This window comes from Zonotrichia albicollis, chromosome 2 (genome assembly GCF_047830755.1).
Source record: "Zonotrichia albicollis isolate bZonAlb1 chromosome 2, bZonAlb1.hap1, whole genome shotgun sequence".
Lineage (NCBI taxonomy): Eukaryota > Metazoa > Chordata > Aves > Passeriformes > Passerellidae > Zonotrichia > Zonotrichia albicollis.
In genome coordinates, this window is record NC_133820.1 from 61518122 (window position 1) to 61543844 (window position 25723).

At 37.6% G+C, this 25723-nt stretch overlaps 1 protein-coding gene across 3 annotated transcripts in view; it reads left to right on the top strand.

The window, feature by feature from the left end:
- LOC102066586 (protein furry homolog) overlaps positions 1-25723 on the top strand; it is a 223907-nt gene that overhangs the window by 4592 nt on the left and 193592 nt on the right. For all 3 annotated transcript variants that reach the window (XM_074535307.1, XM_074535306.1, XM_074535308.1), the window contains exon 2: positions 24339-24515. The gene's annotated coding sequence lies outside the window, so the exon portion shown is untranslated. The remainder of the gene's footprint in view (positions 1-24338; positions 24516-25723) is intronic.

Genomic DNA, 25723 nt, shown 5'->3' on the forward strand with positions numbered 1-25723 from the left:
TAGTGATTAGGATTTTTTTTTTTTTACTTTTTTGAATTTTATAGATTTCACATGAAGCTCCATGGAGGGTTTTGAAATTGTGAAATTCTGCAGTTCGTACCACAAGCTCCTGACAGGCTCCATACTATGTTTGAGGAGTTACATGTTTGAACTTTGATTGAAATTGCAGATAATGCTGTTCCAAATCAGTGCTTCCTCAGCTTCTGTGTGTGGTGGGTGGCTTTACATTTCTCTTTTCCATAAAGAAATCCTTTATTTGCATAGATACACCCAACTGGCCCTGAAAGGAGTGCTGTTGCTCCTGCTTAAGAGTTACCTTTCCTAGACTAGAAGTCAGTAGGCTGTGGTGTTGATCCCATGAAAACTCCACCAGTTTAATTCATTGTTCACTAATATTTGTACTCACGTATGATCCAAAGCCGTTTTTCACAAAATGCTTTGTGTTTGCAGCACAACCACACATTCTGTTCTCATCAGTGCTGGCATTGCTGCTGCAAGCACGAGACTGCTATAGATGGCAGTGTCAGGCTGGGGAAATGGTGGGAGAATTTCTGGTGCCTACAGGCACAGGCGGTGAGAACTAAATTTAAAGCCTGAATTTCTGTCCCTAGTAATTGAAATTCATTTGCCAAAACAGCACTGATAAAAATCATACCTTTCATTGACTTTTTGTGGTATTATCCATGTCAACCAAGAAGTGATCTTAAATGCTTTAGGCAAGTGTCTAAAAGGAGGGTTAAAAATGTAGTAGGTGTTTACTGTCATACTTAAGGCTTGCTTCTTGGAAATTTGTACTTCAGAAAAAAAGATTCTTATAAACCTCTTAACATATTTTTAAATGAGCTGGATCAAGATGTGATATTACAAATAGTATTACTAAGGTCTATTAAATATTAGCCCATGCTTCATGCTTCACTTAATTAGAGTGCTTTGAAAGGAGTTTAAATACAAGTGTCAGTTGCCATCATAAATGAGTGATTGTTAGGATGTGGATTTATTTTATTCTTTTGCATCATAATATGTGGTTTGTCTTGGAGCAGCAATTGCAAGACCTTCATACCAGGCCATGACATAACATACAAATTTGGCATGGGATTCCAAACTGGAGCACCTCACTGGAGTAAGATTGGAACCTCTTGGGCCACTCCACTTGTAAGGGAGTGGAAGACATTCAGCAGTGCTATAGGATATTGCTGTCTTTTAGGTTAAATAATACGTGTATTGTTATTTAGATAGAAATTAGTTTTCAAAGATAGGCTCTTTGGACAACAGACCCCTGAAAAAGAAACTTTGTCTCACCTTCTGGAAGGCTTTATTTGGAAACAGAACACCTCTATTAATTCACTGCAGGACTTCCACTGTGATCATTTGATGTGTACATGACAAGCTGAATTAAAACAATGCAGTGATATTTGGGTTTGGTTTTTTTAACTTGATGAAATCAGCTGCTACATCCTTAATATTTTGTTTCATATGTCTTTACTAAAAACATGATTCCATGCAAAAACACTAATATTTTGAGTAGATGATATTGGTCGTCAGAAAATGTACTGTATACTTGTGTACTTGGCATAAGGAAAATACAAACTGGTGCTTTCAGAAAGCAAGCTGAATTTCTCCTATGGTAGACACAGACTTACTTGTCAAGACTGACAAGTTTAGTGTTTCTGGGCAAGAGCATGACTTCAGCCTCTGTGTATGTGATGAAATACCCCAAATGATGCTGTAGTTAGTGTTGGCATTGAGGGTAAAATGACAGAAAACAAGTAACATAATTGTTTGTAATTGTACCATAGCTGCCTAGGCTATTCCTAAGTCAGTGATAAAGGCAATTTTAACAGACTTCACAGAATTCATCAATCTCACTTTTTTTTTTCTTTTTCCCCACACCATGATGAGATTTGAAATGAGTTAGAAGGAAAGCTGTATGCTTAGCATTTGTTCAGAAATTATTTAGTGCATCTGTTTAATCTATAGATGTACTGTCAACTTGGTTATTACTGAACGAACATTTTCAGTATCTGAAAATTCTTCATCTTATACATAGAAAGTTGTATGCATTGCTTGTTAGGGATATTTTTAGCAATAGATGTTCTGAGAGAGGGATTGTTTTGGCTATTAATAGTTTCAATAGACAACCTTTATTAGAAGATTGAAAATGAAAATAACATGATTCAGATCTTTCATATTATATTTGCCTATTTCTTCTGTCTCCTGATTAAACATGATCACCATTAAGAGCAAGTGTGCCCTCCTGTGAAGTCTGGAGTTAGTAAAGCTCATTTTGTTATAAATTTGTATTTTATGGTTCCTCTGATGGTTATGATCAGTATTTTTATTATGTTGAAGGCATGGTAAGGTTTTTCTCCATGTGGACTCTGCTAATGTGTAATATGATGTGAATCCATACTCTCATTCCGGGCATCTATTGGAGCTGTTTGTCAGAAGCTGGTTCTTCACTTGGCCATCTGTTTATGTAAAGCATGTAGCAATTTAACCACCTTAGAGGTTGCTATCCTGTCAAAAATCAGTAATATCTGTCAAGTGGTTCAAAACTATTGGGAGGGGAAGAGAGAGATGTTCGCAGACCTCGTGATCACATAAGCTTCTTAGCTTTAGCAAAGCAGACCTGAAATCTGTATTTTAGTTACTCTGCAGCACTTGGGATTCTGATGCTCTCCTTAAAGAGATATGTCCCCAAAAAAAAAAAATAATTGTGTATAAAAGTTTAAAACGTGTGCTGAAACCAGATAATATTTCTTATAATGCTTAGTGTCAATAGTACACTTCTAAAAATACTGACTTCTTTTTAGTAACTGTCAGACCCACATTTTTCCCTCTGTAAATTATAAGATTTCATGGATATTTTGTTTGCAGTAATAGCTGCAGTTCATTCAAGCAAGACATTTTGATGAGTATTTATTTTACTTAACATCCTTTACCTGATACCCTTCCACTTAATATCCTGTATGAGTTTGTACAAGGAGTGCAGAGTCACATGTAGGATTGGGTCACCTGTAAAAAAGAGTAGATTTAACATACACTGTAAATATAAGGCTCATGCTAGAAATACTTGTGGAGTGACATATTCTAACATGATGTTTATCTCAGTTGTTTGTTTTGGTTTTTTTTTTATGATGTGTTATTTCAGTTCTGGTCTGTTGCAATGTCATTTAGCAATCTTGTTCTGGAAGTCATATTAGAGAAGTCATCTTGAAATTAATCCATACCATGCAAATAGGAAGTTGTCCCATAACAAATTAAAATCAATATCTTGCCTCTTTAACTGCAGAAAGAAGAATAGAAAACTGTTTTCAGTCAATAATGATCAATGTCAGTGAAACCTTGCAGGACTCTGAAGTGTGCTTTTGGTAGTGACATGCTGTACATTGTCAGGAGTTGTCTTACTGTAAAAACAGGAGGTGAGAAGTAAAATCGTGAAGAGGGAGATAAAATAAAAGCAAAGATTGCAAAAGTAAATGTCATTTTTAATTTAAGGAAACTTAATAGGTTGATAGGAAGGCATTGGAAGGGTGAGACTGGATGGAGATGGAATGAATGAAGAGCATAATAAAGAATCAAGGGGAAGAAATTACCATTTATGTGAAAAAAATGAGGGCCAGTAAAGCCTTTTGAAAATCATTGGTGTCCCACTAAAAGTAGAGCATATACCTCTGAATATACTAATTTGAATACATTCTTCAAAAGGATCTCCAATGTTCTTAGACTCATGTTAAGCTGACTTTTTGAACTGCTTCTTAGATTTCATTGCAAGATTTAGCTGTGACAATTAGTTAGCTGTGACTAATTTGCTAGCTGTAAATCATCCAGGCCTGAATCTTCACTTCTCAAAGTTTGTCTCATAAAGTAAAATACTTTGTAAGTCTAGATGAACAGTGTCAGAACCATGTGAGAATTCCGTATTCCCTTTTTAGGAGCAATACTGGAAGGCTTACAAACGAGGCCTTTCTGTCACCACATAGGCTTAATAATGCTGCAGTGGTATTTTTTCCCCAGTCTAAGCATGGAAAGTAAAACAACTCTGGCCATTTACAGTAGTCTCATTAGGAGGTGCAAGAGCAAAATAAAATGAGTTTTATTTTGCTCTTGCAGTTCCTAAAATGCTTGCTAATGTCATCTTGGAAAGTAAAAATACACAATTTGTTTTCATGCTTTGTACACATAGTGTGTCTTGTTGGAAAACACTGCTGTTGTGCTATCATAAAAGGATGAGAGAACAGCTGCCTGTATATTTAGCCCTGAGTGTTGTCTTAGGTCAGACTGAATGTTTCTGAAAGGGTAAGAGAAGGTCACTTACCATCAAGGAAGCTGAGATCCGACTGCTTCTGAGGTGTAACGAGGAGGAGGAAGGAGGGAGCAAATCAGAAGGTGCAGTGCTGCTAGAGTTTGGGAGATGGAATGGGTCTGCCCCCAGCAGAAGTCAGACCTCAGCAGCTGTGTCTGTACCGCTGTGTCCGTGGGTCTGGGCCTGGACACCTTGCCCAGCTGAGCTCAGCCTGGAGCAGTTTGCTGTACAGGGCGTGCATCCAGATCCAAGGACAAGCTGAATGGTGAACAGTATAAAGAGCTGGCTTGGTGCTCAGGATGGCTTCTTGTACTGCCTTTTGTTCTCTGGTAAAAGATTTTTAGGGTGCTAAAGCTGTATGTAGGGTTATGGAAATACCAAATTCTTAGTGATGTTATTTAGAACAAGTTGTTCTAAATTATTTGAGTCCTCGGAGGAAACTATGTGGATATTCTTCGCCTGAGGTAGTGGCTGCAGATTGAGCAGGAAATAAGGTCCCGAGGAAGGCATATTCCCACAGGAGCATAGCTATGGGTTAGATTTGGTTCTGAGCTTTTTTTAATAGTGTCAACTGGCAACAAACCAGCTTGAATTCTTGTTGTGCCCAGTTGCATTGCTTGTGGTTCCTATTTTGTATTTTAATTAAATACAACTTCGGAGCCCAAAAGCTATGGTCTGGGGAGTTCTTTTCTTCTTACTTTCTCTCTGTTTTGGGGGGATTGGAGAAACAAGACTGTTTTAATCTGAATTCTGCATTGGGTTTCAGCTGCAAATGCTAATGCAATTTACACAAATAAGAGGCCAAAAGGAACAGTCAAGAACATATTCTTATCTCTGACAGATTGCACAGTGTGCAAAGTTCTTCATAAATATAGGTATTTAATATGATGACATGATTAACTTTTGCCAGCTATCCACTGATTTGTTTTTAGTGAATTTACAATTTAAATTTATAAGCATATTTAAAGAGTGAGAGTGGAACTTTTAATACATTTATTAGAAAAAATGGAAAAGACCAAAATTTCCTTACTTCATACAGTCAAAGTTGTCAGTAGAAAGAAACAGTGTGGAAAGTGAATGTTGCTGTAGCTGACTATTTTTCATTCTTTAGAGTGATTTCCACGCTATCCTTTTCCTATCACTACTTTCTTTCTTCTGCCTTGTAAGTATTGCTGTGGAGTCTTTCTTCTGTTAATAATTCTGGTCTAGTAATTCACATGCTAATACCTAGCTTTGAGGTGTATAGTAACAGGATCTACAGTCCCACTATTCACAAATGAGTGTCCGTTCTTTAAACAATCTGATTATCTTCCCCATCCCTTGGGAGGATCCACAGTGCTGCCTCTGGGACTTCAGAACAATTTGTGACTGATCAAAGTCTGCTGATCCTCAGGCCAGTGAATCCACCTGAGAAGGAGCCTTGATCAAATGATGTCTAAAGCATTCTGTAATATTATTACTCTTCTCCTCATTTCTGCCACTATTGAAAAGTGAGGGAAAGGAGGAAACGGCCAAGCTGGTTGGCTGTTGTTTTCATAGATTTGCATAAATCACATGGGCGATTTGTTGTTTCTTTTTCCCTTTGGGAGATGGGGAAGAATAGCTATATCCTTAATATGCCATGTAAGCCGTATTTGAGTATTGCTGTGGCAGGTAGCTCTTTGTATACAGTCTCTGTTATTATTACAGTAGTGGTTAGAGTAGGTTAAAATGTAAATTAGTATTTTGTTCTCTTAATAAAAACTGTGTTTGAAAAAGAGTGCAAAAGGCAATAGTTAAACTGCTCGCTACCTATTGATTGAGTACTGTGATATTGTGTGGGTGAAAAGTTAATATTGATATCCTTGAGGATGGCAGGTTACTTTGCTTAGCAGAAATTACAGAAGATTCTGAATAAGTTTGTGAATGTTTGTTATGTAAAATTCAGTGTTGACAAATATTAGGTTCTACTTTGTTGACAAAGGGAATAAAATAAAATACATATACATCATTGGGACATCAGAGTAAATATCCCTATGTGTTGATGGATTAATAGATAAGCCAGGCCCTGCAATTATTTTTTTCCTGACCCAACCAGTTATGAGCAAAGACATGGAGATCTCTGTTTATGTGAAGCTGTTTGCAGTCAAGAAAGAGAGTAGAAGTTGGAGATTGTCAGCAATAAGTTGGCTTTGGAAAAACTTCCCTATAAAGCAAGATTGAGAAGATTGGCAATTTTAAACTTTTCCTGTTAGAACTATATGCAGAATACTAGCCTTGATAAGGAAAGGGAATTTTGTGTTCTCTCTATCCTTTTTTATGAAAGGCTAAAGTCTGTGTAATAAGCTAAAAAAGTCAAGTATGAAAGAACTTCTTTTTAGATGCTGTGTCATTAGTTTATGTAATTAACTGACCAAAATATCTGAGCAGTGAGAAGATTCTGTTATTTCTACAACAAAAGATTACATGCTTAAATGCAATATGTACATTTAAGTATTCTTGAAGTCCTTTCTTCTGTAAATCCTTGCACTTCAAAACACAAGCAAGCTAGTTGGAGCAACTAAAGAGACACTTTCCCAATCCAGAACTGTCCGCTGACGAATTTCTTGCACCTTCTGTCAAACCATCTGCCACAGGCTAATGAACAGACAGCATGCTGGATTAGATGTAGCACTTGTATGAGCTATTTTGATAGCTCCTGTGTTCCTTTCAGTGTGAACTCTGCGATTAAGGAAGCTTAGAGTTAAATTTTTGAGGGCGGGGATGGGCAAAGGGTTCTTTCTTTGAGCTTCCGCACTGCAGGACTCCGTTGACAGAGAGGAGTGACAGACCCTCATCGCTGTTTTTGAAGCATGTTTCAGTGCTTTCTTATAAGCCTTCATTGAGGAAAAGAACATGTCAGTAACCTGTGTCACCTGCCCATGGGAAGTAATGACTGAAGTGAGAGGAGTGCAGAGTTGTGCTTGTTTTGGGCTGGGGGATCTTCATAATTCCAGGCACCAAACATCACTCTGTGGGTCAAAGCAGCTGCCAGAGCTGGAGCTACAGCCTAGCTAGAACAAGTACCAGCCTCATTTCAGACCTCTGTCTCTGAGGCATCACCACCATGACCCCTTAGAGTTTCTTCCTGTTGTGTCTCTGGGTAAGATACCACCTGTGTGAGCTGACACTGGCAGGCAGCGCAACAACCACAAATTTGCAGCTAGAACACAAAGAATAAATTTATTTATTCTATTACCTCATTAACTGGGGTAATACAGTTACCAGCAATACCCAGCAGAGGCACACAAGTGGAGAGGCAGGCACTGTTAAGTTTTGGTCCAATGCTAGAGAATCACTGGCCTGCAGTTCACACAGGTTTATCAAGGGCTATTCCAGCTGCAAGGCCATTTGAGTAATTTACAGTTGTCCTCACCAGTCTTTTGCTTTTTAACACATTCCTCCCAGCACACACAAGTATTTTTTCTAGTAGCAGACACAAATCTTGTGTTTGAAGCTCTCTCTATACAGACTAGCAGAGAAGGTATTCATTTATTTATATATATATTTATATATATTCCAGTATATGCAATTTTGAAGTATTCTTAGATATGCTTCATAGATGTATTTGTGAGGGATCCAGCTTTACTTTAAGTCAATCATTCTTGCATTTGTCAGGATGGAAAAAAAGTTAATGATGCTGTTTGGTCACTCTTTAGTGATTCCTACAATTACTGTTGAAGTGGGAGCTGCTCATAAACATCAAAGATCTAGTACCAACAACAGTAAGTGGAAGTGACAGGCTTTACCATCCAGCTGTCAGTGCTGCTGGTGGGTTTCCAGTCTCTAGACCTGCTCATGATCAAAGCAGAAGCACATCACTGGACACAGGTGGGCTGCTCTGAGGACAAAGGAGCAGTGAACCAAAGAATGCTCTTCCTACAGTGTGGTAGCTGCAGGAAAAACATCCTTTTTGCCTGCTAAACCACGCATACAAGCAGCTGGACTGAATCTATGCTGACCTGTCAAGTGTTCTTGCTTGATACTACATTTGCTGTTTATACAATGATATTTGATTCATCATTGTATGTAGATCAACAAAGCAATTTTTTTCTTTTGTTTGGGGTTTTTTTAATAAAGTGTTGAAGGGTGAATGTGCCCAGGTGTTCCTCAGCACCACAGGAGCTTCTTTGGTAGCAGAAATTCTGATGGCTTAAAATTTTTGCTAAAACAGCTATGACTTAATGATGCCACTGCAAGAAAATCCACGAAGTGAAAAACCATTATGGTCATATTGGAACAGTCTGTGCGTTGTGCCTGCATGCTAATAACCAATCATTGGAACTAATTGATTTTTTGCCCAATCTGATATACAGCCCATTGTCTTTGATGTGTTTCATGAACTCTCCTCATACAGTAAGTTGTATGTAGATAGTGCACAAACAAAAAAGCCACTGTGGGTATTACTGATATATCAACTATTTCAGTCCATGCTTTCTGTCCTGGCATAACTTGAGTGATTTCATGCTTTCAGTGTGCCTGCTTTCAATGAACTGACCAGCTTAGCTTACGTAACTGTCAAAGAGGGCAAGAGTCATTGCAGTTCATTTGTTCATCTCCCCCAGCTGTGAATAAATCCATGGAAGTTAAAAGTAAATTTGGGGACTTTCTGTAGTTAATGTTACTGGGTTGTGATCTCCATTTCATACTCGAAAAGGCTCTGACATCTCTGTGTAAATACTTATTTTTATTCTTTTATATGTAGGGATGTCAGTTAAACTCAGAAGCTAAAGTTGCTAATCACAGGCATTCTGGTGACCAACTAGGGCAGGATATTGTGTTCTGTAGCGAGTCTCCTAAAGTTTTTTTACACAAGGTTTTTTACAAGATGTGGCTAAATGAACTAAGACTGATCTGTTGGAATTCCTTTTCTTCTTCTTTTTCTCTGCCTGTTTATTTACCAGCTTAAATGCTTTAAAGCCATGGTTGTTTTTTCCTGAAGCATAATCAAATTTCCTCAGTATTTGGGGGATGGGGAACAGATTTCAGAGTCTGCCTCTTAGTTTTGCTTGTCCCAAGCAAGGCCATGAAAGGGCAACTAATTTCACCTGTGTGAGATCTGTATGCTCCCCAGCTGACACCTGCAGCAGCTCAAGCAGCACTGGACGCTTGTGTGTGTGTGAAACTAAATCAAGACCCTAATGCCATATAAGAGACATAAATCACTTACAGTACCCCAGAGCTACAATATCCTAATAATTGCTGGCATGTGTCCTCTGAACTGTCTTGAGGAAAAATTCTAAGGTCAGAAATTTTATGGCACTTGATGCTCTTAAAGAGGCAAGGAGCATAATTTAATGAACTTCTAAGATGTGGACTGCTGTACTGTAACTCTTTTAAATTTGTCTGTATCCTCACTGCTGCTGGAAGAATCAATCCCACTCAACATCACTGAGTGCATTAGGCTTTAATAGCAATTTGGGCTGGGTCCAGTTATCATGACAAGTAATCTTTCAAATATATATAATTTTAAAATTTGGAGTGTAGTCATATCTGTCTTTGAATAGATAGTGTTGCTATTTTTAATTAAGTTGGAACTATTTTATTTTTATTTAATTTCCACGTAAACCTATCAGTCATAACCAGAATGTACTGCATCCATTAACTGTCTAGCCTTTTATTTTCTAAAAGATCTGAAAACTCAATTAAGTTTTAATTAGTTTCTATAGTGCAGATTTTGGTGGGTGTGTTGTTAATCTATTTTTTTTTTAAAGATTGAAAATAAATCCACTCTAACTTGCCTTATATAACCTCACAGTTCTGAATATCAGCTGTGGAATATTGCTCCACAATTTAAATTAAAAAATCCCCATACTAAGTCTCCATCGTTAGGCTATGTATGATTGAGAAATTCCTGTGGATTTCACTGCTTGTAAGATGGAAAACTACATTAAATAAGAAAATAAAATTTTCCACCACAGTCTTGTTTAATATTCATCATATAAATTTTACTACTTAAACAAAGTGATTATTGAGACTTAGTTGGTGGTCAAAGCGAAAGATATCAGACATAGCATTTTTTACTTAACAATGTTAAAATGGCAAATTTGTTCAAGGCAAGATTTTCAAATAGCAGTTTAGTTTATTTGCTGTTTCTTCAAATAAACATTTTCTTCTCTAAAGAAGTATTTTCCATTTTTTTTAATAAGCTCTTAAGTTTCATCCTAAGCTTAACAATAAGGTCTCATTTGAGGATGCTGATAGCTTTCAGTACTTCTAGTAAAATTTCTCCAATATTATCAGTTCTTCTAGTTAGGCTTTTATTTAAAAATCCAGCTTATTTGCATGAATTGTAACTTTACCATTATAATTTAACTAGGAAGTATAATTTGTGTAGGTAGGGCTGTACATTTCTCCTTTTGGATTGAAGTTAGAACAGTTAAACAATTTGAAGTTCAAGTTCTGAAAACTTCTTGTCTTAGGTTTGTGTGACCTGTTTGCTGAGTGAGCTTGGCTGTCTGTGAGACCATCTCTTCCAAGTCTTGTAGTCAAATTGTGTTGTGATCTGAGAGTACTGTGCTTCATTACTGGGGTTATAATCCATGGTTGTAAATAGTGCAAATTGCATGGTAAGAAATGGCTCCTAATGCCATTTGGTGCACCTGCTATCCAGTGTATGAATGAGGAGATTGAGTCAAGAGCCCAAGTTTTGCCTTGTGTGTGGTCAGGATCTTCCAGTTCCTTGGCAAGCTCTGAGAAGATCACTGAGACTTAGTTTTTTGGGCAGGAGTAAGGAAGCTGAAGCAGGAGAAGTTTGCAGTGTGTATAAGCTGAGCTGAACTCTAAGTGTAGTCCTGGGGCCCTCTGTTGCTGGTGGAGCAGCTTCTGCTCTCTGAAAGATGTGCATTGTAGTTGTTTATATTCTCATATGGAGCATTATGGTTAACTGTCTTGGGAATGTGTGTATCACTGGCTTGCTTAAAATATGGAGGCGTGGCGACCTTGTCACTGATGTACAGGAAAAAGTCCCAATACATGCATTTTTCAGTGGTATTTTGAATCTTTCCCCCACAGCCAAGTCCCCCAGTTTATATACTCATCATGATATTTTATGGTATGGAATATCTCTTTGGCCAATTTGAGTCAATGTCCCAGTCATGCTCTGTCCCAGCTTTTTGTGCACCTCCTCACTGGCAAAGTATGGGAAACTCAAAAGTCCTTGGCTTAGGGTGAGCACTACGTAGCAACAACCAAAACATCACAGCATTGCTAACGTTATTCTCATACTGAATTCAAAATACACTGTACCGGCTACTAAGAGGATAATTAACTTCATCTCAGCTGAAACCAAAGGGAGGCTGCCAGCGCTTGAAGGTGACACAGAGTGTAGTCCCACACTTCCCAAACAAAAAGAGCTGAGCAGTCTTGACATTATCCAGCATCAGCCAGCGAACAGCCCCCTTTGCCAGACAGTCTGGTGGTTGTGAAGCAACTTGTGAAGATAAGGAATGTGAAGGTAAGGAATGTTGTGAAGATAAGCAATGTGTAAGGGAAATATCGCACAGTTCATCATTTTAACCAAGAAAAATATGGGAACAATATTAAGGACTTACTGGGGAGGGACATGAGCTGTCTGGGTATATCACAGTTTTTATGCTGTTAATACTGCAGTTAGATTTTTGCATATTAGAGACACATTAAGATTTTTATATATTATAAAAGCCTTAGAAATTGCTGCCAGGATGATAATGAGATGCTCAAAAGCATGACTTTAATCAGTACTCCCTAGAGACCCCAGCAGAGGTATCACAAGTTGAACACCTTTGTGAAAAGAGTTGGGAAACAAGAAATGTTGGCTGTTCTGCTTTCCAAGGTGAGGGGAGAAGCCTTGCAGTACTAAAGCATTAAGGATGTGTCTTCTAGATTAATGAGCTACATAAACAATTTTAACAGTCTGGAGGGGAAAGGAAGCATGATTGTGTGTTGGAACAGCTAGAAGAGGGTGAGAATTAACAGTATCAAGAGTGTTGGAGAAACACAGGGGAAATGGGTGAAGAAAAAGCTAATTAGACAAAAAAAGAGAGAAATTAGAAAGAAGAAAATCACTGAAAGGGACAAAATAGTTTGGCCCAAATAAGCTGGAAAAAGATGCATTTTTATGTGTACATGTATGTTTAATAATGCTGGAAAACATAAAGAAATAGAAAGAAAGCATTGAAATTATGTCGCTGAGATGATACCAAGAAGACTGCCAGATATGACATATTTAAAATAAGGTACTCTCTGAAAATAAGTGAAATAGTTCTAAAACTGAAGAGTGACTTAAAAATTTATAGGGTTTGGAAGGTCAGCCATTTCCCAGTTTGTGAAAAGACCACAGAAGAGGTATTGCATTAAGACAGTAAAATCCATTCTGAATTTTGCTAGTGGTATTTCAAAACTATATATTTGTATTTAGCAGTAAGAGAGGAATTGACTGGTTCTTAGCTACCATTTCAATATTGGAACAATGAAAATTTATTGGTATTTTGGAAGCTGTGTAGGGTTCATGATGTAATAAGAAAGACATGTCTATGTTCATGGTGTAATAAGTAGAATATTGAGTAATCCAGCAGCTCGGTCTAATATTAGTTTACAGATTCACTGATTAAGGCTGGGAAGGGAAGAACAGTGTTGCCATGGTGAAGTCTATATGATAAAGCACAAGCAGAACAAGCTAGTGAATAATTGATACATGTCTAAGATTAGAAACAATCATTTGCAGCTTGTGCTTTGATGTTCATGCAAGCTTTTTACTTTAAAAAAGCTCAGAGAAACACATTAGCACAGACTGTGACAGATTTTTGCATGAACTTCTAGGTAAAGCACCAATGACTTATGTGTGGAAGAGCACACAAATATACAGTTACTGCTGTGTTAAGATCGAAAATTCAGGCATAAGCCAAAAAGTTCCAAAATGGAAAACTGTTAGCGTGGGATATATTTGGCCAGCCTGCATGTATTACTATATTTCTTTAACACAGAAGACAAATAAGAATGTTTATCATAAAATTCAGTAAGATAAGCTGTAGCCTTCTGCCAATGTCCTTATCTCCTTCTGGGTTTAGTCATATAATTTTTTAAACTTTAGTTCAGAAGTAGTTTAGTAAGATATCCCAGACCATCTTGAATTAAGCAACAGTACTTTTAAGGCTGATAAAGGTTAAAAACAAACCTTTTCAAAACAGATAAAAATTTCACTGCTGTTGCAAAGGTATCTGAGTACAATAATGGAAATAATTTTTGTGGGATAAACCTGTAGATCTGCTTGAGCAAAGAACTGCAGGCATCATGCCTTTCTAAAGTTTTGCTTAATGAATGTGTGATTTAGTTTTATAATTGTATGACGGAAATCAGTAAACACAGACAATAGTTCTAAATACAGTCTGTCTTCCCTGTAGCAAACATTACTTGTCATAAATTCCTTTTTAAAAATCTCAGTAGCAAGAGCTATTTTTCCTTGTTATATACCCCCTTAAAATAAATAAAATATATGAAGTTGGCTTGTGTAGAACCATCCTGAGGCTGAGGGTTCTGTTTTCTCTGCTTGCAAGCTGAATTAAATTACTTAGGGGGAAAAAGAATGACCAGTATGGATTAATCCCTGTATGAATGCCGCATGATTTATTTTTATTATTTTTTTCACTTTTTTGATGCCTCAAGTTTGCAGGGCATTTTATAGCACTCATTAAAGGAAACATCTGCATGTTCCCTAGTGTAAGTTACAAGTTCGGTTAATCTCTGGTGAAGTTTTAAGAAGGTTGTAACAATGTACAAAAACTAGTTCAGTAGTTACTGTGAAATAGTGATGGCAATTGTCAAAGGATAGAATTGAAAGATACTCTAAAGAATTATGGCAAATGTCAGTATCTGGTTTAATTTTAATTCATTTACTGCTTAGAATAAGTAAGGAGTAGCATAGAGCACATAACAAAGCATTTGAATTTGTATTACATGGTGAGGCACTTGACTTCTTCCATTAACTTGTGAAGCTGCACAAGTTAAGGCTTCCTGTGCCTTTTTCTGTTGAAAAATAGACAAACTGGCATTAATGATTACAAAGGAATCAAGACATAAAAGCTAAAAAGAAAGGGAGAGGGTTTAAATTTCTTAAACATAGTATGGATAGAGGATCATTGAGGTACTTCATACATATAAAAGTCATCAGCAGGTTTTTTGTCAGCTGGTTTGTAGTATGTCTGAATATTCTTATTTTCCTCAGACAAAGTATTTAAAGATTGGGGTTTCAGGCTAGAGTTTTGTTGCCTGTCCCAGAACTGAATCAAGTACATTGGCGTTTTATATATTGAATGTTTTATACAGACCAACCATGGTCTGTGTAGAAGAAACTATTCCACACTTGTCTGTATTTTGTACTTGGATGCACACTTGCCTGCACAATGCTTTAAAAACGAGTTTATACTTGGTTTTGTATCCGAAGCAGCAATCCCTGTAGATGTAATGATAATACTTTGTGAGGTCCTCTTCAAAAAGATTTTGATATAGAATGGTTGTGCTTCCCTCTGCATTCTTCAGTTAATGTTATATTTGATATTTGAAAACATCCTTATTAATTGCAAATAAAAGATAGGATTTTCCAGTATGGTGAAGGTCTCAGATAAACATGTCATTGGGGAATGTGAACTTGATAAAATACACCTTTGAGAACAGACTGGTGAAGGTTACTTTTTGCAAGAAGGGAGTTGTAGCTTGCCAATTAAAATGGAAGCGAAAATTATGCAGATCAAAAGCTAATAACTGTAATTATCCTCAAAAATAAAAAGCACTTATCTTTTAGCATGGCCCCATCATTAATGGGAGACTCTTCAGTGAATGGCAGCTGTTGTCTGGTCCTTGTCTTCCTGTTTATCCCTTTGAAATGAAAGTCTGAGGTCTGCAAAGGTTCCCCTCTGGATATTGCAGTCGGCAGTTCCTTGTGTGCTGCACCGAGCTGGGATCACGGTGTTGGCTGCAGAGGTGCACCTTGTGTGACCAGTCCCACACTGTCCTGTGAGGCTCTGCTGAATGGAGCTCATGTGGGCTGGCTTTTGAGATCTACTGGTCAGTTAAAATTACATTTCAAAAATTGCATTTCGAAATTACACACAATGAAGGAAAGCTGTGTAATTCCATAAATGCCACAGACACAGTTATTTTCCTTTATTTGCTCTTCAGAAGTTTCAAAGTAAGATCTTGAAAAAAGTGGCAGCTTTGAAGTCTGTCTGTTTTCGCGTGCACACCTCCAAAAAGGCAGAGGGGCTCTCTTCTTCTTAATAGATGAATGAAGGGTTAGGCCTGTATTTCTGCTACCTGCTACTTGCTGTTTTTCTATTAGATATCTCCATATAATTTTTTCCTATGCGTTATTTCTCATATAGGTTGCTAAGCATCAATAAACGAATTCTGTATATGTTACTGTCTGTGATTTGCATACAGGGGAACATTATCACAGAAGTTGCATGTGTTTGTTAATATTTGTTGCCGTTATTTCATTATAAGTGGTTGTTTGGTTTGGTTTGGGTTATTTTTCAGAAAAGCAGATATTATGGAGTATTGCAAATCACAGGTATTCTCAAGTTTCTCAAAACATGGAACTATATGATGTAGTTTTCTCTTTTTATGATAGAGTGGTAGACATTTATCAGAGGCTTCACTGTCAGAGACAAAGAGGTCTGGATCTTTTGAGCAAGGTGGAGAAGAGCAACACATTAAGGACTCACTATTAATAATTTTGAGAAAAGGTTGTTTACTCAAGATACATGTTCATCTCATTTTGTTGGTGTAAGTTTCAAATAAGTTATCATGTGCTTTATTCTGAAGCATGATTAACAGTGGTTTATTGTACAACCAAAAAAGCAATACTGATCGGAAATATAAAGGCATTCTTACAGATACTTTCTGAATTGTTTAATTTTTCTGAATGAAGCAATTTAAATAAGAATTTTACAGAAGAATGTATCTTTTTAATTTATCTATTGTTTTGGAAATCTTTAATGATTCTGATTCTTGATTTCATTTTTGAGATTGCCATCTGTGTGACATCTAGAAAGTTCACTCACTAAAAGTATTATTTAGACCACTCATATTACCAAGTCTAGGCACCTGGAGTTTGGTTTTGTGTGTCTTTTTTTGGCTTTTTTTTTTGGCTTTAAGTATTCTCATAAGTAAGTGGGTGTAAACTGATTGGTATTACAACTAGAAGTGACTTACGTGCTATTTTTGTTAGTCTTTCTTCTTAATTATTCACTCTGAAGGAGTGTAAGTGTAAACACAGCAGATGTATACATCAATTCTAAGTCAAGGGGAGGCCTTGTTTGGTTGTTATTTATATTTATTATTCAATTTCTACTCTTCTATATCTAAAATGCTAGAGTTACTTGAGATAGAAAAAGAAAAAAGTAATGCTGTACTAAAGAATTTGCCTATTAGTTAGACAAAGGAAATTTAAACTAAAGAGATGGCTATTTTATGACATGAAGTGAAAGTACTGGTTGAAGTGGGTGTTTTGTTTCTTTTCTTAAACTATTTAGCTGCTGACAAAATATTTGCAGACCATGAAAGTGTCTCTGTAAAATAGGTTTCTGTTCTACACTTTTTGGTACCATCTTTCAAGTTGTTCTTCATGCTTGTGCTTCCAAGTAAAGCTGAAAAAGTTCAGGTCTTAATCTTGTTCAGGATGTTGTACAGACTGTGTAAGAGTTTCATCCAGAGTTTATTTACTGAAAGTTGCATGACCCATTGTCTGGGTCACTGAAGTTGCTTCCATATCTGATTAATCAAAACAGCATGGGGAGGAAGTTCAGAAAAAGGAAAGTTATTTAATGAGATGCCATTTTAGACATTGAATTTAATTAAAACTAGCAAAACAAAAGTAGTGGTTCCTATATGAATGCTATTGCTGCCCGCCACATCAAAGACGACTAGTAGAAGATTAGATCTTTGTCTCCAATCAAAAATCTGAGTTTTTTAATAAGGGGATTATTTTTCACTTTTTTATTCAAATGGACCTTCACTCTTTCTGTAGTTACCAAACCAATACCTTATGGACCATTAGAGATTCTTGCAGTAGGAAGCCTTTTAGTCACATGTAGAAAATTCTTTACCTTTTGAGCAATTAAGTGCTTTCTTTTTATTGCTTTGAGTCCCAATGTGGCCATGGGTTATGTGATCCCTTTCACCAGGAGGAAATCAGGCCTGATGCTGGAAAATCAGATTCTGTCATCCTACATTCTTCTCTACTGCACTAGCTCTCTTGTGTTGGCTGTGCTCAAGTTCTCCCAATGAAAGTTAATGTGAAATAGAAGGAGGGTTGGGTTGGTTTTGTTTTTGGTTTTTGGGTTGTTTCTTTGTGGTTGATTTAATCCTCTACCATAGACATTAGGACCCTTTTAGAATACTGTCTTTTTTGGTCCTTTTCACTTCTGAACTCCTTGACAAATGCAAGTTACTCAAGACTGACAGGCAGTTTTGAGGGAAAATGTATCTAGAGCTGTTGGATTTTGAAATGTTCTCTTACGAAATAGTCATGAGAGTTTAAAACTAGAATGGAATGGCATTTATTGATGCTAACTCTCAAAGTATTCACCAATGTGGAGCTCTCCAGAGAGCTGGCTTGGAGCTGTCAGTGACCACAGTGGGGGACAATAATCCAGGTACTGCCACCCTGCTGGCAGTCAAGGTTGATCCTAGCCTTCACTTAGCAATTTTTCATAGTTGTTGAGGTGTTTATTTTTCATCACTCTATCTTCTTTTCTGTCAGTGAATTAAGTAAATGTCTCTAGGACCACAGTTTGCTCTATAGCAAACTGCCTTTGCTAATAGTAATCAGGTCATACAGGTATGCAGTCTATTAGTAAGGTTTGTCACTAATTAGGTCAATGTTAAAGAAGCACATTATCTTATGTATAATTGGTAAGAAACAGTCTGCCAAGTTGAGCTCTAGAGACTATGTAATAACACATCAGAGAGTTGTGCCTTCCTGCCAGTGTGTTTATCAATCTGTTTCACAGCATGAATGATGCATCTCAACTCTTCATTTAGTGTATTTACTAAATGAGTAGTTCTTACTAAATAAGCATTTACTTACTGTGTGAAGCAACATGGTTACCTGAGGAGGCTCCTGTGTGAGAGACAGTGTGTTGGGGTGAGAGCTGGAGTATAAATGAAGAGCAGTGCCAGTTGTCTGTGAGAGCATGGGGGGAAAGCACGAGCGCTGGAGCTGTGTGTGCAGTGTGAGCTGGACCAGCAGAAATGCTCACCCTGCCCTTCTGAGCTTTTAGCACCAGTTCAGAGCTGCAGGCTGCCTGGGCCTGCCAGGCCAAACCAAAGGCTCAGAAAAGCAGCTATTTGGGTGGATGTGGGCAGGTGATAGAGCTCTGCTCCTTCCAGCCCCCAGACCAGAGGGGTTGTGTAGCTGCTGTGAAGCAAGCACTGATGTTCCTGATGGGGCATTGCACTCCATGGGCCGGCCAAGTGCATCCCTGCTCCTCAGAAGATGTGCTTCTCCCTTCTGCATTAAATACTTTAAAAATGAAAAATGTAACTTCTATATGAATACAAGTGGTCAAAATCCCCAGCTAAGCTTATTGTCTCTGTGGTACATAATCAGTTCCTGGCCAAATAGAGAAAGACTTTGAATTTGTGGAGGCTGGGAAAATCATTAACTGGAACAATTTTTATGAACACGAAAGTGTTCATAAAAGGTGTTCACAAAAGTGTTCATTTTGTGTACCCAAATAGTTTTGGGTAGTTTTGTGCGGCTTTTAATTTTTTTTTAAATTTTCTTCATACACTGCTGTTTGAAGTACTGGTTTCATTGCTTCTTTCACAGAATATTTATTTATAAATCTTCAAAATAATGTATTATATCCTGGAATTATGCCTATTGGTAACCAGCACAAATGTAGTAAATTAAATAAATAGTTTATTTTATTCCTAAAATTGTCAACACTATCTTTAATGTTTGCCTTCACTTTTAAAAATTTTACATCTTGACACAAAGATGCTAGTACAGAACCTTTCTCTGTAAGTATTCAACATGTTCAGCTATTTCACCAGGATCATTTTTTAAAATTTTATTGTAAGCGAAGCATTTTATTTTAAGTGAAGATTTTTTTCAGCATTCAGTGGAAAGAGAAGATTAATGCAAGAATAGCAAAGTATTTACATGATCTTTTGCAGGGATTAATGTGTTCTCTGCATGAATTATTTCACTTAAGAATCATTATCATATTATGATCTCAGAAGTAATTACCACTCTGAGTGAGAAATAGTTTAGCTACTTTTGATTCCTTCTTCTGTGTTGTTTGTTGCCTTCTTTTCTTAGAAAGTTACATTTCTCATGAAGAAAAATGCTATTTCCCCTTGCACTTCCCATTCCTGTATTTTTTTTTTCTTCTCCACTTTAGTTGCAAAATATGGCTGGTGCAGTTGCTGTTTTGGACCCCACCCTTGGCGTTGCTAAGCAGAGGAACGTGGTTGCATAAGTAACCTGTTCCTGAACAGGCTACTGCAGCCCTAGTCAGATACCTAATGACTGCCAAATCCTAAAGGAAGTAACTCCTACCATTTACTGTTTGGATCCAGGCCTTTTAAACATGGAAAAATGAGGCATTGAATTTGTTTTAAAAGAACAGATAAAGAGAAAGGAATCTACCAGCAGAAACTAGTATAAAGCAAGAATATAAATGCCTGAAATAACTGTGAGAATAGTAACTCCTGAAAATGGAAAATGCAAGTGCTCTATTGTGGTTTTTCTTTCAGTTTTGAGGTTTGGGGATGTGAATTAAGTTTGGGTCCACTGCTGCCTTCTTGGACTGGTTAGTCAGTGACCTCAAATGAACTGCATAGATTTTGTGAGGTAGTTTCTAGTTTGTTCTGTGCAATAAATATTTGACTCTAATAATTCAGATCTTGACATTCCATATCAAACTGATTTCTCCATCCCAGTTAAGTGGGGTAATATAAATTACCCAAAGTAGAAGCATGTGTGTAAATATTTGAAATAGGGTAGTAATGCTTTCTGACAAATAGTACCACAGATTTGTTTGGTAAAACATGTGTATGCATTTCTGCATGTTCTGGAGATTGTTATCAAACATTGTTTATTAGCACCATCCTAAAGTTGATAAACATTGAAATATTAGGAGATAATCATGTGAAGCTGCACATGGGAAAGAAAAGAAGCAGAGAAGAGAGCCTGGAAGGGTGGAGAGACGGTGAGTATGAATTTCAGGTGAGCAGACAGGATGCTGTGAGAACAAAACTAAGGAGATACAGAACTGTAGAGAGGTTAAAGGTGCGAAGTTAAGAGGCAGTGAAAGGAGCAGGTTTGCAATAGCTGATGACATTTTTGAGAATAAATTTTCCCCAGTCATTAAGATCAGTGAAGAAAAGCTCTTTTGTTGTTGTTGTTTTGTGGGGTTTCGCCAGTGTTGGCATAGCTGTAGGGAGATAAGATAGGCAGTTACTCAACCGCTCAGCTGGTGGAAGCAGACAGACAGCTCCATGAGATCTGCTGGTGTCCTGCCTCCCCTTTGCTTATGGCTCTTCTTCAGAGGTGGTTCAAGGACTGTGGGATGGCCAGGCAGCAGGTCTTTGCCTCTTGCTGCCCAGCCAGGCACAGGCTGCTTTGCCCTGTTCTCACACACTGAGCAGCCAGAAAGGACCAGGCAGCCCTGATCACCACCCTGCGTGGTTTTTCTCAGAAGTGGCTCTTACCACCCATAGCCCCCAGCTCCATGGGAGCACACTGCTTCTCCATCTCAGCCCTCCTGCCTCCTCTTTCCTCTTCCTCTCTGCCCCCCACTGCAACTTCACATCTGCCTTTGCAAAGCTTTGAGCCGGCTTTGCAAAGCAGCTGCCAGGCTCGCTGGGCTAAGGGCCTTTGCTTCTGGAAATTACACCATCTGGCTGTGCACAGTGTAGGGAGTTTATATTTAGATCACCTTGTATCTGGCATCTGGAATTTATTCTGTGTGCTTGATGAGACCTGATTGGAGCACTTTCTTTTGTGGATGATATTCTGTATAATATAAGCGTTGCTCGTTCTCAGTAGCTACAGTGAATAATGTTCCATAAAAAGAGTTGTTCTTTCTGTAGACTTGTTGTTTCCATTAGTGAGAGCTGCATGCAAGGTGCTATTTATTATTGGTGTTTGTCAGAAATATCAGACACACACGGGGCTTACAAAGAACATTTTGCCCTTGAAGTTAGATCAATTATAAATATCTGCAAAGATGGGCTGATGCATGACAGATCCAGCAATACTGAGCAATCTGATATTAAACTATGTTGTGGTATATAGCTGAAGATTTTGTGCATAGGACTGGGTGGCACAGTAGGTTTCTGTTTGCTTTTCATGTATCTTTTTCTGTACAGGAATCTTTGTCACAGATTCAGGATCCAGCAACTGATATTAAGTGTGCACAAAGTACCATGCTGCCTGAGGGCCAACAGAGGGTGCTGGAGTGATGCAGCTCTTACCTTCACTGATTTTTGTTGTTTCTGGAGAACAAGGCACATTTTGACAAACCTCTTAGTTGGCATGTCTTACTGTACAGCTATGGAGTTAGTGCATTTTTTGTATATTTAGCATCATAATTTTGATACTTCTAAAGATTGTTACATGTTATGAAGATTATTTCAGGAATACACTTTAGCAATAATATGTACAAGACTAATGTGTACCTACTTAGGGCATTTCAAAACTTTCTGTACTACTAAAATGAGACAAATAAAAATTCTCCTTTTTCAGAAGAAAAAGTTGGGCACAGTGGAAGTATCAATTATTTCTGTGACTTGTGTACATATGTTATTGTATATATATTATTTAATGAGGCTGATGGAGCAAATCTGTGAAAGTCATGGTTTGATGTAAATAATACCTGAGTAGAAACAGCATACTTACAATGGAATTGTTCAAGGAGAATGAATAAAAAGTTAGCTAGCATATGACAAATCATTGTGCAACACTTGACAGTTGAATGAATTATTTCCATACTGTACTTTATTTCAGGTTCCTCATTTTTGTCCTTGTTCAGGGTCTGGTTTTCCTCAGTTTGTAGAGGAGACTGTGCCCTTTGCATACTGGACTAAAAAGGTGATGTGTCTGCAAAGGATGGCAATGTTTATCTTGAGACTGCTTGTTTCAGGTTGTTCCTGTTCTTTGAAGTAATGTCCATGAAAGTCAGTAATTACACTGTATTACACTGTGTCTGGTATGGAAAGCTCTTCCTCCTTCTCCTCCAGACCATCCTTCCTCCCCCAGAGCACAGGATAATGGCTTCAGGTTACCAGAGACTGAAAAGTGCATTTTGTGACAGGGATGTACAAAAGTAGGTGATTGCTTCTAACGTGCAGTCTCTCCTTTCTGCACAGGTGTGATGTATGATGCCTAAATCTGCTCTCTTGTACTGACAATGACAACCTGAAGTATTCCATGTCATTGGGATTTCCTTTTATGATTTTAAAACTTGATAACCCATTTTTGTCCACAATTCTTGTATCTCTCTGACAGCATCTCACAGGAGATGAAAATAGGGTGGTTTCAGTAACCTGTCAGATCTATTGTCTGTCACTTCTTACATTACAAAACCAAAATGCATCTTAACAATAGAGCCTTATCTTTAATATGCATTTGGACTATAACTTAGAAAAAATACTGAAATCTGCAGAAATTTTGAAGGAGCAGGTCTATGACTGCCCTGTCTCTCTGAATGACTTTACTCAGATGCCACAGTTAGATACTCTTAACGTTCAGGAAACCTGATAAACATGACAGAAGAGAATTATTCAGACTTACAGTAGTGCTACTTTAAGTGTGGACAGAGATATTATTGTATTTTTATAGACATCAGCTGCAAAGGGCTATCCAGAAGGATAAAGGCACCAAACAGAGAAATCAGGATGTATAACCCCTTTAATAATGCATGCTGAAGTGGCAAGGGTGGTTCCTATTGTCAGGGGAAGGGTGGGGAGAGAAGACAGGTTGTAAAACACCCCCTTATGAGATAGGCGACTACTCATTATCATTTGTTAATATCAGCTCAGTAGATCTTTTAATTACATGCTCTGTCAAATGTTTCATGGAGCTGAACAAGTCGAGGGGGAGATGGACTGTCCTATTTGCTGCCATGGATCTGGATTGTGCAGGTGGAGATACGCTGTTCAAGAGGCTGCCCTGACAGCACTGTGGCTGTCCAGAGAAGTGTGTCTGTCCTTGGATGTATTCAGTGCTTTGGTTGGACAAGGGCCTGTGTAACTGCACTTCATGTTCAAGCTAGCAAACAAGGTGTCTTCCTCATGTCACAGATGTACATGGCATCATCGCTTCTTGAGCTCACAGAGAATATTCAAACTGCCTTCACAGTAACAAGATTCAACTTGGACTTGGCAATTCCCCCTCTGGGCATACCCATTATGGAATAGTGCTCTCCCTCCCAAGTGTGGTATCTGCATCTGCTGCCAGTGGTTTTGCAGGTAGTAGTCTCAACATCAGAGCCTTTTGGCAGCCAGATGCCTGTATTTGCACCAAGCAGGAATATAATGTTTCCTGTTGTAATAGGGACCTTGCAGCAGGACCAAATAGATACCAAAGTGCATTCCTACTTCCAGCCCTTTTTTTTTCCCATAGGCACCATTCTGTTTGCTTCTGCGTAAGGGATTACAGCATAACTCAGTTTTTGCTGTTGCTTATAGCTTCTGACCAAAAATCTACCAAAAAAAGGTCTAGTTTCAAGTCTAGTTTATAGTTCATATTTTCAGTGTAATGACAAGGTGTAATTTAAAAAAATTATGACATTTGTATATAAATTTTTCTCACTTGTTTTATGTCTCTATCCAAGAAAATGAATCCTGGCAAGAAAGCATGCAATAGTTCTTTTAATGGCATCTGTTATGAAATGTTTGGTAGATAAATACAAATCTTAACATTGTGTTTTAAGACATGGATTTGTTTTATATCTTTTGTTTAATCTGGGAGCAGTAATATTTCACACTATCCAGGTGACTGAGGGTTGGCTTTTATTTTTCCTAGGTAGTTGTGATGGCTCACAAAGCAAAACAGTGATCTCCAGGAAGCAAGCAAGATAGCATCCAGACTGCTTGCAGTTAACCCATCTCTGCCTGAACCAGAAAACTATTTATAAAGATTACATTGCAGAATTAAAGCATTAAGAAAGATCACTGCTGGAAACTGTTGCTTCAGGGAAAGGTAAGACTTTGCATTAATTATGTAGTCATAATGGATTTACATGAGATTTTGCTGGTAAGACTGATAATAAATTCTAGGTATTAATGCATTTCTTTATTGAATAGGTTTGGCAACTATTCTAAAATTTTTAGTAAATAGTTAAAAGTCTTTTGCATAGGTGTGAAGAATATAAAACACGTAGATTGGTATTTGGAAGCTCATGTATATGTGGTTCTTACAAAAAAAGACTGTGAGCATAAATTTAAATATTTGGCAGTGACAAATTTTGGGTTCTTATGGCCTGACTTTAAAAATTAATTACAAAGCTATATTAAGACTATCACATGTGACATGAGACTGTGCATACTTTACTACAGATATTTGTAGAGTCTTTGTCTTAATGTTGTTGAAAAGTGGCAAGCCATCACCAGGAGTTGGAGAAACTTGTGGCTTTTAACAAATCTGATACAGTGCAAGTGTTTAGTTAAAGGCTTCCTGGGGCTGAAATTCCTTATAACAAAGAGTTGTCTATATTTAGTTTTGTAAATGCTGATATGTTGCTGGAAAACAGATGAACAAGCATTTTGCACATGTACTAATTAAAGGATATAAAATAGCTGCAATTGCTGCCATGCATTTATATACCAAGGAGCCAGGGGAAAAGCATACAGCAACATGAGTGCAGCAGTCTTGAACAAAGCAAAGCCTTTCTTTTCCTACTAGAAAGAAGGTGAATTAGTTTTAAACTACTGTTAGGAGACAATTAATTTTGCTGCATAATCGGTTATTAGCCACATCAGGTGACCTTGTTAGCAGAATTTCTCCTGGAGTGCTGGTTTCTATAGTGCTCCCAATTCCATACCAGTGGGGGGGTGAAATATTTTCTTTTGCTTTTAAAGAGCAGTACTGTAAAGACTCTTGACAGGGTCACAGCCTTTTCAGTGGAGTAGTTATGTTATTTTTTTTGTTGATTGCTTAAATACAGATATTTCTGTTTCAGCTTTCCTAGATTTTTGGATTATGCTTTTCAGTGCATTTGGACAATTATTATAAAGCCATTTATTATTTGGTGCTGATTTTATTTTGATGTAGTGTGGTTTTTGCCCAAGACAGTGCAAATCAAAACAAGTAAAAGGATGCATTTATGCTGTAGAGCACAGAGATCTGTAAATGTGTGATATGTGTTCTGGACCTTTATGATCACTGTGAAGATGGTTATTTTCATTGCC